Genomic DNA, 14,244 nt, shown 5'->3' with positions numbered 1-14,244 from the left:
TGCCGAAATGATACATTCCCTTTGAGCCTGTTCTCATGATAGTCTATTAGAGGAGAATTCCGGGCAAAAACTATTTTTTAATATGTTATTACATAAGCAAAGTTAGCCGAATTGCTAATGTACACTTATGGAAATGCACATATAGTGCTATTTCCCTCAATTTAATAGATCAGGTAGGGTTTAATTTCTCAAAAAAAAAAGTGACGTCACGACTCCCCAGTCTATACCTGCAAGATCCAGCAGTGGGCACAGTATATGTAGAAATTACATGTATTGGCCATTCCTGTGCTTTTCTGCCCAGAATTCAGCTAAGGGGCTGCCACGTCTTATGCAGTTGGACAGCTGGGGGTGTTTGGGGGGCTATTGCAAGGACTAGGGGCTCCTGTCTGGGTGGAGGGAGAGCTGGGGGGTCTGTTCACTACACTGGACAGGACTTCTGATGGGATTGGGTGGCGGGGGGTGGGGTGTTTGGGGGGCTTTAGGGGATGATTGCACTATGGATTTCTGTCAGGGCTGGGGGGAAGGTAGGGGGGCAAGCTGGGGGGACAGGTAGCAGAATTTTGGGCAGCAAAGCACAGCAATGGCGATTACATGTAATTTCTACATATACTGCACCCACTGCTGGATCCTGCAGGTATAGACTGGGGAATTGTGACTTCACTTTTTTTTAGAGAAATTGAAGCCTGCCTGATCTAGTAAAATGCACATGATATGTGCATTTCCTATAATTAGTGTACATTAGAAATTTGTCTAACTTTGCTTATGAAATAACATTTAAAAACATATTTTTAGGCTGGAGTTCTTTAATATTAGAGTGACAGGGGTATGACTTCGTACACCCCCACAATCACTGCCATTTTAAGTGACAGTGCAAGATATTACAACATTGTCTCACTCATTTAAAGGGAGATGCTACAGTAGCTTTCATTGCCACTACAAATAGTTTGAGTGTGCACATATATACCAGCCTACAGCCTATGCATACATTATTGAAACTGCAGCGCTCATTCAAGCACCATGGCTTGTTTTAACTTCTGATTGTTAAAGCGTCAGAAGGCGGACCCCACTAATATAAAATGAATGACCGATCCTAAGAATAGGCTGTTCATTTCTAAAGGCCGGATAACCCCTTTAATGTTGGTCAATTGGGAACAATGCTGACTTCAAAGACTCTCCGTTTCATGTAAGTGCACATAATTACTGTACTTGCAAACACTCATAATCATAATTGTACTGTATGTATATTTACATAAAATCATTACATTCATGAAACACACAGACGTTGTACAATTATCTGCTGTTTTTCCTATGAGCATTGATGTGCTTAAACGGAATGCTTGTAAACTAGTCAGGTCATGGCTCGAAATGTTGATTTTACTATAATTATATTTACATAACCCACTTACCTGGGGCATTTCCAACAATATCTATGTATTATGGCCATGTACTGTATATGAACTTGCAGATTTATACAGTCACGTGTGAAAATATATCATAAACTACTGTGTTTGCTCAGCGCAGAAGAATTATCTGTGATTTATAATACTTAGGCTAGGAGGGTAATTAACAATCATATATTTCTTGCCTAGAAGGATAGTGATTTATACATTAGATGAATTTCATTGGAAATTAAAAATCGCATATTAGAAAAATAGCAAGTGTTTCACACACCGAGCTATTGTTTAAAGGGGTTAGCAGGGCAAGGCTATGTTCACACAAAGTTTTTTCCCCCTCAACAATTGGTACATTATTTGGCAACTATTGGTACATTATTCTAGTTTAGGTGGACTAATTGGCCTTTGGGTGTGTCTTTAATTGAAAAGTCCATTGAATTTAGGCTGCATTTCCGTAAAATTGTCCTTGGTTGCGGATACACGACCATGGACAATTTTATGAACCATTCAAATGAATGCAGTCATTCACATGACCGTGCCTCTATCCCCACCGTGAAGAAATAGGACATGTCCTTGTGCGGATCGCGGCACCGAGTGTCGTCTTATAGGGCAGATGCTGACTGTAGTATCACATCTTGCTGCTGTTTAATGTTTTTTATTAGTTTTTATTTGGTGTTCGTTGGAAGAGTGGTAGTCTTATACGGCAAGAATATCCCAAAGTCTATATTTTAACTGGAAAAGTTGGGGGTCGTCTTATACTGTACATCCATTCGTCTTATACACCAGAAAAAAACGGTACTAACGGTACTTAGTCATAATCCCAGATTTAAATGCCATATAATTTACCAGGAAAGACACTTTATTCGCAATAAATCAATGTACAAGTAAGATTTCATAAGACAAAGGCTGTTTTGTGAAGAAGTTTGTCATTTGCTCTATCTCTGGAAGCATCAGTTGGGGCACGGACAATGCAGAATCAGCTCATCATCACAAACATAAGAGTTAAGATTTCTAGCATGTAGTTGTCATGACATCAAATGCAGCCCTATACTCCCGGCTTCATGACTGAGTTTAGAAAACACTGAAAAGGCCAATGCTAGCGTAAAGGCTATGGGGACTGTTACTTGCAGTAGATTTTTTTTTTTTACTTTCATACTGTATCTTTTTTCCATGATTTGCTTTCTCTTAAGTGTTGCTTGAGGCCTTTCCGGGGCTCTGTCTTACAGAATATGCTGATTCAGTTTACCTAGGGGGGAAATGAAGTGGAAAATTGAATCTGCATTAATATAAGATTCAAGCTTTAGACTTGTTGGTATTGCACCGCAAAAGTTTAAAGCGAATCTTCTTGTTTCACTTCTGAAATTAATGTTTTACGCCTAACGATTAGCTGCTGTTTACAAAAATCTGTTGTTTTGTTCCTTGTTTTATAGTGGAAAATGTCTCTCCAAGTCAGCAGAAGGCATCCCGATAAGAGCGTGCTGTACATTATTACATTTAAGCAGATTTTATATTCTTAATTTTCAGTTTAATGCATATTTTTGGAGCAAGAGCAGAGTCGGTTTACACTTAAGGAAGTCTATGTCTAGAACGTAAATCATTTTCAAAGTCATTTCATAAATTTGTGCAAGCTCATTTGGAAATGATGTGTTTAAGGAATATAGGCATATACAATGTATTTTCTCCAGAAGCTGATTAATCTAAGCTGCTGATAGCCCCCTTACACACCGGGGATGCTGAGGAGAAAGGTATGTGTCTTACCTTTCTCCTCGTTGGTCCCGCGCTGTAAGTTGCGTTAGACTCCAATCCAGAGCACCGTTAGGAGCACTGCTGCCTTATTCAGGCCCCCTCTCTCCATTGATTATTATTAGAAGGGGGTGGGCCAGCAGACATGTTACTAACTCCGGTGCTCCGGAGCGGAGTTGACGAAGACTAACAGTGCAGGACTGGTACCAAGGAGGAAGGTAACACATATACCTTCCTCCTCAGTATCCTTGCGCTATAGGGGGCTATCAGCAGGTTAGATTTGTCTGTAGTACCTCTTTAATGTGGCTGGCCACATTTCATTTTTATTAGGACTTTGCAATCACATATACACTTTCATATTATCAATTCTAACTGCAAGTCAAAAGCAAATCTAAATGCACATCACTTTATCCGTCTGATGAAACTTTACGTGCTATATTCACGCATATCTGTTAGGTACTGTCACAGTAGGTACTGTGTAATTTCAATTAATACACTGAGGTGAACAGCAATGTGTGTGAACATAGCCTTAGCTAGGGTAATTGCAGTATAGTATAGTAAATTAACATAAGGGGGGATTTATTTAGACTGTCGTTCAAGTAAATAAAGCTCCACCCCCATGCAGTCCACCGATTTACTAAGAGACGCAAGCCTCTTAGTAAATCTGGCTGTACTTGCACCTGTTTTACGGTGGGCACACAATCTACTCCTGCTCCAGAGAAGGTGTAGATTTCTGCCATTGTTTATGCCTAGTTCCATGCATAAACCATGATAAATTAGGCACAGGAGGAGGACACACCTTCTTGCCACCTTACTGCAGCCCCTCTGACTTCCTATCAGGGTATTTGGGCTTACGCCTGGGTAGGTGGCACAATTATCAATGTGCTCCCCTGGCATATACCACAGAAAAGGGCAGTCCCCCCCACCCAAAAAGAAAAAACTTCATGATTTTTCCTTAGCAAATATTATTTTACCCACTAAAGGGGTATTCCAACTTAAAGGGAACCAATCACCAAAATTGCAGATACTAAAGTAAAAATTCAGCCTTATAAAGCCTCCTGCAATGTCTCTGAACATATATATATATATGTATATATATATATATATATATATATATATATATATGAATATGTGTATATATATATATATATATATATATATATATATATATATAAAATTGTTTTAACATGGCTTTCTATTGCCCAAAAATGTACTTTGATTAATTCCTGCACTTTATGCAAATTTAATATAGTCATCAGGATGTTCCTGTCTGAATTAGTTACGGCTGGTGGGCTGGAATCTTCTGTAATCACGCCTCTCTGCACCATCGCGAAGGGTTCGTCCTGTATATTACGCTGACCTCCAACCTCTTGGATGAGCTGGAAATGCAGTACTGTATAGGAATCGGGCAGCTATTAGATATATGTTTAGAGGCTTTAGTAGGTTTAATTCTTACTTTAGTAGCAATGATTGTGGTGATTGGTTCCATTTAAATTAACTTATCCTCTATTCTGTGGATAATGGATAAGTTAATTTAAGCCTAAATACCCCTTTAAATCTTTTTATATTATAAATAGAGATGAGCAAACCGGGTTCGGGTTTGAGGCGATCCGAACCCGAACGATCGGCATTTGATTAGCGGTGGCTGCTGAACTTGGATAAAGCTCTAAGGTTGTCTGGAAAACATGGATACAGCCAATGACTATATCCATGATTTCCACATAGCCTTAGGGCTTTATCCAACTTCAGCAGCCACCGCTAATCAAATGCCAAAAGTTCGGGTTCGGATCAACTCGAGCATGCTCCAGGTTCGCTCATCTCTAATTATAAACCTTTTTACAAGTACTAGTAAAAAACTTAATGATCGGGTCAAAGCCCTGTAAAGGTCAAGCATGAACCTTCGCAACGCAGTCATGTAAATATAGCATCAGAAACACAGGCCAAGGATGTGTCATCAAAATGCCATTATCAAAGAAATATGTCAAGTGTTGCAAACACCAAGAAAGCAAGTTAAAGAACAGGAAAGGAAGTTAGATAAAATCTCCATGGCAATGTGTCTAAATTGTTAAGAAAGGGAGACTGGATGCTGTTACAATATCTATCACTGGTTGGGGTCAGGATTGGAGCCTGAAATGCCGTTTGAGTGTTGAAAGGTAATAGGCACAGAACTAAGGTTGTCTCTAAGCCAGTGATTTTAAACCTTTTTTGAGCCGCGGCACACTTTTTATACTTAAAAAATCACGGGGCACACCACCAACCAAAATGGCACAAAATGACACTAATACAGTACATATTATACATATAGTTATTAATATAGATTCTAAATGTATTTATACTCAGTGTGAAACCTGGGCCTGTTTTCTTCTCCCCCCTGTGCTTCTCTCCACCATACTTCTCCCCACTACTTCTCTCCTGTGCTTCTCTCCACCATACTTCTCCCCCCTACTTCTCTCCTGTGCTTCTCTCCACCATACTTCTCCCCACTACTTCTCTCCTGTGCTTCTCTCCACCATACTTCTCCCCACTACTTCTCTCCTGTGCTTCTCTCCACCATACTTCTCCCCCCTACTTCTCTCCTGTGCTTCCCTCCACCATATTCCCCCCCCCTGCTTTTCTCCTGTGCTTCTCTTCACCATACTTCTCTCCTGTGCTTCTCTCCTGTGTTTCTCTCCTGTGCTTCTCTCCACTGTGCTTCTCTCCCCCATGCTTCTCTCCACCATGCTTCTCTCCACCATGCTTCTCTCCACCATGCTTCTCTCCACCATGCTTCTCTCCTGTGCTTCTCTCCACCATACTTCTCCCCCCTGCTTCTCTCCTGTGCTTCTCTCCTGTGATTCTCTCCTGTGCTTCTCTCCACCGTGCTTCTCCCCCGTGCTTCTGCCCTGTGCTTCTCCCCTGTGCTTCTCTCCACCATACTTCTCCCCCCTGCTTCTCTCCTGTGCTTCTCTCCACCATACTTCTCCCCCTGCTTCTCTCCTGTGCTTCTCTCCACCATACTTCTCCCCCCTGCTTCTCTCCTGTGCTTCTCTCCCCCCTGCTTCTCTCCTGTGCTTCTCTCGACCATACTTCTCTCCCCCCTGCTTCTCTCCACCCTGCTTCTCTCCGCTGTTTCTCTCCCCCATCCCCAGGTTTCTCTCCCCCCCTTCCTCCTCACCTCCTCCGAGATGGTCGCCGCTGCTGTCCGCCTCACCTACTGGTCGCCCGTAGGGCCCGGGCGTGCTCCTCCAATCAGCGGAGACCGGGAGCGTGGTGCGCTGCGGCTGGCCATATCGCACACGTTAATTGGATGCGTGCATCACGGCCCGCCGCAGCGCACCATGCAACCGCCCACATTATAATCCGCCACTGATCACTGCGCATTGCTGGGGAACAAAACACAGGGGCACCATAGTTTGGGGAACTTTCCCCGCGGCATACCCGACCATGTGTTGCGGCACACTAGAGTGCCGCGGCACACTGGTTGAAAATCACTGCTCTAAGCAATGGTGAGAAGTCCAGAGTTACAACCAATGAGGGGTGTAGCTGTAAGGGGTTGAGAGGGAATGGTTGCACCTGGGCCCAGATGCCTGAGGGGACCCATGAAGTCTGTCTTACCCATATGAGAAGGCCAGTACTATCAGATTGTTGCTAGGCTGATTGTTGGTGTTTTAGCCTGTTAAAAGACAATGATCAGCTGACATCATGCATGTCAGCTGATCATTGGATTCCATTGCACAAAATGATTATCAGTCGTAACGGATGATATAGTCCGAATACGGACGATAATCGCTTTGTGTAATAGGGCCTTTAGTCTAATTTAGCTGATATTCTGCGGATAAGGATCTACACAGCGAGTTTTTTTTCAGTGTTCTTCTCCCTTACTAAGATAATACTCTTTCTTAAAGCAGAAGTCTGGTAAAATTCTATTCTCTCAGTATGGTTTGGAACAGGACAAACAGTGTGTATAGCTGTCTTGACTTGTACTGGAATCAGAGGCACAGAAGAGGCAAAAACTTCTCTTTTCTTGGCTTGCCCCTTTCTGATCCTGGCACAAACACTGTAAATTAGAAGTAGTTACTTTTTACTAACTGGTCTGTCCTGTAGTTGGCATTTTAAATGCAATGTAATATGCGAAGCCAATTCTACAAGTAAATTTACTGTACTCCGCACAGGCTAGAGAAGGGGTTATTCACACCAACATAACAACTTGTTGATGCATGGTTACTGGGACACTACATATCACCACTGTGCTTTGTTCCCACAATATGTTTTTTTTGTTATTTGCAGTTAAATGATGGCCGTTCAATAAAAAACGTCTGTCATTTTGACGGTGAGTGAACATAGCCAGTATCGGAAATATCAGCAACATTGTTTATGCATTTATGTACACTTTACATTACATTTTATATTAGTTTTACATAGTTGTCTTTTTCTGCCATCAAGCTTCTCTGTGCCAGGCGACATAGTGCTAGATACCCACATGATTGGTTTCTCATTGGTCCCAAGTTTCTATTCAATATGCTGCATATGTTTTTCTCATATGCAAATTAGGCAAGATCTGTGTTGACATCTTGTATGGAAGTGTTGCCAAGTCAGTTTTCCTTCTGGAACGTTGTTTACTTGCCATGTATATTGTATTGTCTTATTCCAAGAGATGGGCACAAAACAAGCTGAGAAATTTCCACAATAAAGCAGTGGCCCTATTATGAATATGTATAAGAAAATTATCCATATACTGCACTGTAGGCTATCTAAACCGAAGGCAAACAATTTTACTTGGCAAATGCATACATGTGGTTAGGTGCTAATAAAGCATACGTAGATCTTTTTGCCTTTGATATAGAAACAGTATTGTGCTTTTCTGTTCGTTGCATCGCCTGCAGTACATTACCTTTTCTCTTGTTTTTTACCATTGTATACTTTTGCTCATTCTGCTCTCTCTACCTTGACATTCTATACTCTTCTCTGCTCGCAGCCGATTACCAGCCCATAAAAATTCAGCTGCAGGCTGAATGTGTGAATAAATCTGATGATGTATATGGAGAAATAGTAGCAGAAAAGAGCATAAAAGAAGAAAAGGCTGCAGTCCACATACTTTTATAGACAGCTCTATATATTGCACCATGACAGTTGTAGGGATTTCAGAATAAAATTTTAACATATTGCGTATAATTGTTTTGTTCCTGGAGAATGAAAACTTCGTATAAGATCTGCTGTGGAAAGAAATGTTTTATCGTGTTTCAGCGTACTGCTGGTTATAGACATTGAAGTGCTGAAGGCCAGGGAAGAGTATTTGAACAGAATTTTTTTTTTATTTCGTAGTAGTCATTTTTTTTTTCTAGACTGAAAAGATACTAAAATTAGAAAAAAAATGCTATGAGAGTATACTACATGTTTTTCGTTTTGATTTTCAAATATGTTTTGCTTCAGTAAATGTCTTTTTTTTATATACATTTATTTTTTTGGATTTGCAAAGCCGTTGTTATGTATCCTTATTTTCATTTCATTTCATTGATGGTACAGAGATCTCTCCCATGATCTTTTTATACCCAAGGAAGCATCTGTAACAAGGTAGAATCCTCCTTGTCTTGAGGAAGGAAGGTATCTGGTTTAGCTTAGATGTTACTTCTTCACTGTAAGAACAGTGAAACTATAGAATCCCTACCAAAGGAAGTGTTCATGGTAAACTCAAAAAAGAAGTTTAAGGCTATGTTCACACTACGTAAGTCTCCGGACGTAGCTCGTTCAGTGAATAAGCGGCCGGAGACTTACGTAGTTTGCGTACAATGGAAAGTATACGATGTACGGCTACACAGTTCACACTACGTAAGAACTTACGCCCGGATTGTACGCGGCGCCGTAAAAAATGAACCAGACCATTGTTTGAGGACGAAAATGCCGTAACTTACGCCCGTAGCGTAACATGCGGACCCGTACGTAGTGGTGATTTCTTCATTTTGCAAGCTTTTTGTGCCGGTCCAAAAGGTTCTGTGGGGTGTCCGGGGCTAGGCGAAGATTTCCAAGTAAAAGACCGCTGTCAGATCGCTACGTAGGGCGCTCGGGAAGCGTAAGTAGACTACAGCGTAAGTTTGCGCTCTGTACGTAGCCGGACGCAAGTAGCGTAAATCCACGGCCGGACTTTACCACGTATATGTCCGGCCGCAAAAATATGCGGCCGGACATATACGCAGTGTGAACATAGCCTAAAAGGGGGCTGAATGCATTATCTAGGCTATGTTTAAACAATATTTGTTGTGGACTGTATTTTTGGACGACCATCATTTTAACCTCTTAAGGACATATGACGTACATCATATGTCCTCATTAGCACTTCAAAGCGGGGCCGCGCGGCTACCCCACTTTGAAGCGCCACGGTCCCGGGTGCCGCGTGTAGCCCGGGACCGCCGCTATTAGCGGGCAAGGTCTGATCAAAGTTGACAGCTGCCTCCGATTACCGGAGGCAACCTTTCCCTGGGGTCTAGTGGGGGAGATCGCTTCTCCGGGACGTTGTCCCGGAGGAGCGATCTCCGTTACTGATGCCGGCCGGGGACTCGTCCAAGATGGCGCCGTCCCCGGCTCGGCACTCGTTTACTTTCGGCTGCAGCAGCCGGAAGCAAACGAGTGCCTATCTCATTGATCTCTGCAGCATATCTATGCTGCAGAGATCTCAATGAGAGATCAAAGTATATATACTAGAAATAAAAGTCTGAATCACCCCCCTTTTCCCAGGTTTTAAATAAAAGTAAACAAATAAATAAATATGTTTGGTATCGCCGCGTGCATAATCGCCCGAACTATTAATTAATCACAATTCTGATCTCACACGGTAAACGGCGTCAGCGCCAAAAAATCCCAAAGTGCAAAATTGTGCAGTTTTGGTCGCATCAAATCCAGAGAAAAAGTTTTATATGCGCAATCAAGGTACTGATAGAAAGAACACATCATGGCGCAAAAAATTATACCTGACACAGCCCCATAGACCAAAGAATAAAAGCGTTATAAGCCTGGGAATAGAGCGATTTTAAGGAACGTATATTTGTTAACAATGGTTTGAATTTTTTATAGGCCATCAGACACGGTATAAGTTATACATGTTATATATCGTTTTAATCGTAACGACTTGTGAAACATGCCTAACAAGTCAGTTTTACCCCAGGGCGAATGGCGTAAAAACACAGTTCCCCCAAATAAAAGAAATGCGTTTTTTTTTTTCAATTTCACCACACTTTGAATTTTTTTCTGGTTTCGTAGTGTACCAAATGCAAAAATTCAGCCTGTCATTGCAAAGTACAATTAGTGATGCAAAAAATAAGGGCTCATATGGGTTTGTAGGTGGAAAAATGCAAGTGCTATGGCCTTTTAAACACAAGGAGGAAAAACCGAAAACGCAAAAATGAAAATTGCCCCCGTCCTTAAGGGGTTAAGGCAAAAAATACAGCAGTATTTGCTGATTATGGTTGTAGCAAAATAAGGCTATGTTCACACAACGTATCTTCTAAAATTATGGCTTTTGTTGAAATCGGCAACAACAACCGTACTTTTTGAGCAACGATACGTTGCCTATTCTTCTATGGGATCCCGGCCAGAGCGTATTCACATAGTATATGGTCCGGCCGGGATCCCTCGCGGCGCCACAAACAACTGACATGTCAGTTCACGCTGTGGAGCGAGCGGATCCGGGCGATCGCTCCATAGCGTGCAATGGAGAGTTCTGATGCGGGCGCGCGCAGATGCTTCCGCATTAGAACTCTGCGGCCCGAAACATGATTCAGCCAGTACTGCAGTACTGGCAGGGATGATCCTTTCAGAGACCGGCCGTTCTGTGGCCCGGTCACAGAACAGCCGGTCTCTTACGCTGTGGGAACATAGCCTAATACTGGGTTCACACTACGTATACTTCAGTCAGTATTGTGGTCCTCATATTGCAACCAAAACCAGGAGTGGATTGAAAACACAGGAAGGATCTGTTCACACAATGTTGTAATTGAGTGGATGGCCGCCATTTAATGGCAAATATTTGCTGTTATTTTAAAACAACGGCTGTTATATTGAAATAATGGCAGTTATTTACTGTTATATGGCGGCCATCCACTCAATTTCACCATTGTGTGAACAGATCCTTTCTGTGTTTTTAATCCACTCCAGGTTTTGGTTGCAATATGAGGGCCACAATACTGACTGAAATATACGTAGTGTGAACCCAGCTTAAGGCTGTATCTAAAAATCTCTGAAAGGTAGTCGTCCAAAAAACAGGGCAAAAACAAACTTTTTGTGAACATACTCTTAAAGCATTAAAAAAAACTAAATAATCAAGGTATACATCCAGACATGTGTTAATGATTTATTGTGATTGCCAAATTTGGAGTCGGAAGGAGGGTATTTGTTTCTCTAAGATGAGAAAAAATGGCTTCGACTGCACATTAATTTTTTGTCTTCCTCTGGATCAATATTGCTGGTTAAGAGGCTGAACTACTGTACATGAATAAATGCCTTATAAAGTAGGCGAATATGTTACCAAACTAATAAAGATTATATCAATATATCAAGATACCATACAAGTATACACAATACAATACATTACATTACACAAGACATAGACATACTATATAAGTAAAAGCCTAAAAAGGCCTATAGATCTTATATCAGGGCAAGCAGTAAACAGAATGTTTCCGTACGACTCAAACTATACAGTTTTGTTAATTAGAAAATGTCTTTTTTCTCTAAACTATTGTTACTGATGCACCCAGCACATATGTGCAGTCTGCACGAGAAGACACACCAGATGCCTCTAAACTCATTGTCACATTGTCATCTGCCAAACACGTCAACAACCTATGTAAATTAAAGTGGGATCTGACTAGATGTTGGTTGTCTGACAGATGAATAAAATGAACGTCTTGCTGTTTTCTTGTGGGACAAGATGCAGAATTTAGGCTGTTTACGTTAATTTCATTTTACATGTACTGTTTACGTGTTGATGTTTCCTAGACTGTTTTGATGGATGAATACTTAGCAGTAAGGGTCTTCATGGTTAACAACAATGTAATTGTTTATTTTGTACAAATTCTTTATTGTGCTAATGTTAGGTGTACATTGGAGATGTAAAATTTAGAGGCATATGATTGTAAGGCATATTATATTGATAAAACACGGGCTACAAAAATGGTGGTAGGTGTCAGGCATAAAATATATCAGGAAATACTTAAAGGGGTTGGACACTTTATAGTAAAATAGTTCAGTTTACAGTATTAGTAAGTGTACTCACTGCACTTACTGACAGCAGCTCCCTCTGTACCTCCTAGAGCTAAAATCAAACTCCCCTCCTCCAGACTGTGGTGTCCTGCCTGTTTTGTTTCTGTCCATAAGATGGCTGACATGGAGGAGCATGTGACCATGCCCCGCCCCTATTTCCTCCACAGACATGCAAAAGGACGCTGGTTGACCTCAGGGAGATCAACCAAAACACTGCAGAGACACCATCATGTGTCTTGACGTCAAATTATTCTAGGACATTGCCCCTTGGGAAATTAAATATGTAAAAAGCACTGCAGAAAAACCATCACATGTCTTGATACATGTGATGGTGTCTCTGCAGTGTTTTTTGCATATTTGATTTCACAGGGGGCAATGTCCCAGAATACACTAACGTCGAGACACGTGATAGTGTCTCTGCTGGGTTTTTGTTGATCTACCTTAGGTCAACCAGCGTCCTTTTGTATGCACTTACTAGGCTTTGCTCCCACTAGCCAGAATCCTACTCCACACTGATGAGGGGCAAATACCCCGAAACAGCTGTCTGTGGATGGATACCTTGACTAGAGACATTCCTTGGCTTGGATGTTCCTTCCCAGAGGAAGGTCTGGCTAGCACACTGATGTCGAGACATGTGATGGTGTCTCTGCAGTGTTTTTTTTGCATATTTGCATCCTCCATAGACATATACAGGCTCAGTGGTGGACACAAATGGGCGGGTCCTGGTCACATGCTCCTACATGTCGGCCATTTTACGAACAGAAACACCACAGAGCAGGCTGCACAGCCTAGAGTAGAGGAGTCTAATTTTAGCACTATGAGGTACACAGGGAGCTGCTGTCAGTATATACAGTAAATACATTTACTGTATTATTTTACTATAAAGTGGCCAGCCCCTTCATGGATTTGAATCTGTATTGTGTGGAGGAAAGAATGGAAAGGGGGACATGATTAAAACCTTTAAGTATGTTAAAGGACTAAATAAGGTTCAGGAGGGAAGTGTTTTTAGAAAAAAAAATGAACTCAAGAACAAGAGGACACAGTGAGAGGTTAGTTGGGGGATCAGATCAGAAGCAACATCAGAAAATATTGGTTTACTGAAAGAGTAGTAGATGCTTGAAACAAACTTCCAGCAGATGTGGTTGTTAAATCTACAATAACATAATTTAAACCTGCCTGGGATAAACATATATCTATCCTAAGATAATAAGAAGAGAAATACTAAAAGGGTGGACTAGCTGGACCCAGTGGTTTTTTTTTCTGCTGACAATCGACTGTGTTTCTATTCACAATCCGTTAGGAAATGTGGGAATATTTGTTTTCTTGATCCATTCTGGCACCTTCATCTGCTTGTAAACTGGTGAAGGACCTCAAGCTGAACTGCACCATACAAAACAGACAAGCATAGAAGATTGTTGGTTAAAAAAGTCTACCAGGCCCATCTAGTCTACCCTTATATTGTTTCCTTTATTATCACAGAATAGATAAATGTTTATCCCAGGCAGGATTGTGTTTACTTACTCTGGATTTTCAAAGCACAAACATGATGATCATGACATCATAGTACTTGTCCCCTCTCGTCTCGTCTCCTACTCCCAGCATAAACTAAGTGGTAGAAATGGAGCGGCAGAATTGGGAATCAGTAAAACCTTTTCTGCTTCCTAGACTTATACTTTCTAACTAAATAATCTTTTTTGTTCATTAGTTGCACAAATTATTACCTGGACCAATTTCAGCAATTTTACCAAGTTAAAATTTACTTTAAACTCTTCTCCCCCCCACCACCACTAATCTAATTCTGAAACACTGACCTAATCCTGAATTACCATGTCTGTATCCAAACCAATTCTAAAAACCCATTTCATATATTTACACG

The 14,244-nt window shown here is 41.3% G+C and overlaps 1 protein-coding gene across 1 annotated transcript in view; it reads left to right on the top strand.

Annotated features, from left to right (window-relative positions):
- EDIL3 (EGF like repeats and discoidin domains 3) overlaps window positions 1-14,244 on the top strand; it is a 485,725-nt gene that overhangs the window by 108,219 nt on the left and 363,262 nt on the right. The gene's annotated exons all lie outside the window — the stretch shown is intronic.

This window comes from Dendropsophus ebraccatus, chromosome 3, assembly GCF_027789765.1.
Source record: "Dendropsophus ebraccatus isolate aDenEbr1 chromosome 3, aDenEbr1.pat, whole genome shotgun sequence".
Lineage (NCBI taxonomy): Eukaryota > Metazoa > Chordata > Amphibia > Anura > Hylidae > Dendropsophus > Dendropsophus ebraccatus.
The sequence above is the reverse complement of the archived record's forward strand: the minus strand, read 5'-3'. Positions and strand labels throughout refer to the sequence as shown.